Source organism: Otolemur garnettii, unplaced genomic scaffold, assembly GCF_000181295.1.
Source record: "Otolemur garnettii isolate 467f Iridium unplaced genomic scaffold, OtoGar3 scaffold00076, whole genome shotgun sequence".
NCBI classification, from domain to species: Eukaryota; Metazoa; Chordata; class Mammalia; order Primates; family Galagidae; genus Otolemur; species Otolemur garnettii.
In genome coordinates, this window is record NW_003852471.1 from 7221911 (window position 1) to 7223046 (window position 1136).

Sequence of the window (1136 nt, forward strand, 5' to 3'; positions counted from 1 at the left end):
AAAAAAAAAGAAAGAAAGAAAAAGTAGCTAAGTGTCCTAATAGGCACCTGTAGTCCCAGCTATTCAAGAGGCTGAGGCAAAGGATTGCTTGAGCCCAGAAGTTTGAGATTGTTGTAAACTACAACGCCACAGCACTCTACCAAGGGCAACAGAGACTCTGTTTCAAAAAAGAAAAAGAAAGAAAGAAAAAGAAATCATTGAATATAAAGGTGGTCTTAGAACCAACCGTAGCGTAACCGAAAGCATTTCTAACTTTAAGATAAACTGACCCGTGAGGAACACGGAAGGCAGGCCTGTTACTTTCTCCCTGGATCCCTGGTGTCCCCATGACCGTATATGTCACTGTACAGCAGTGTCATCGGTGGTTCTGTCTCCAGCCAACTGCCCAAGGAACACCTCGGGCTCCTAGAACACAAGGGCTGCCTCTTTATTTTTTTCCATAATATTACAGGGGGACAAATATTTTAGTTGGGTGAATTGCTTTTGTACAGTTTGAGTCAGTTATAAATGTGCCCCTCCCCAGGACAGTGTGCCTTGTACCAAAGGTGTGACTTTACCCCTCCCCTCCTGTCCCTTCCTGCCTGCCTGCTCCCCACTGAGTTTTACTATGAAATGTGCACATGGGTGTTCACTGCTTAGTTCTGATTTAATGAGTACATATGTATTTGTTTTTCCATTGTTCAAAAACTTCGCTTAGAAAAATGGTCTCCAGTTCCATCCAGGTGGTTACAATGGACTCTTATCTCTGTCTTTATAGAGCTGGGGGGAGTACTGGGCACATGATAGGTATCCAAAACATTTACAGTATGAGTGCTGGGGGTGTGAGGGAAACGCACCCTTTCCCCTGAAAGTTCACTGAAAGATCAACTCACAATTAAGGCAGATTAATCAGAGGAAGAAGTTTATTTACTGTGCACACGGGGAGAATCACAGAGTGATGACTCTGGATCCCAGTGGGATCCAGATATTTTTATTCTTGCCTTTTAGAGGGGAAAGGGGGCTTCGCAGTATAATTCTGTTTAGGGGCAATAAATGGTCACTAGGGAGGATGAATGGATGGGGAAGTGGATTGATTTATAAACCTGAAAGACAGGCCTTGTGTTTGAACTGATTTGGGCTGGGTCTAGCAGCACTCT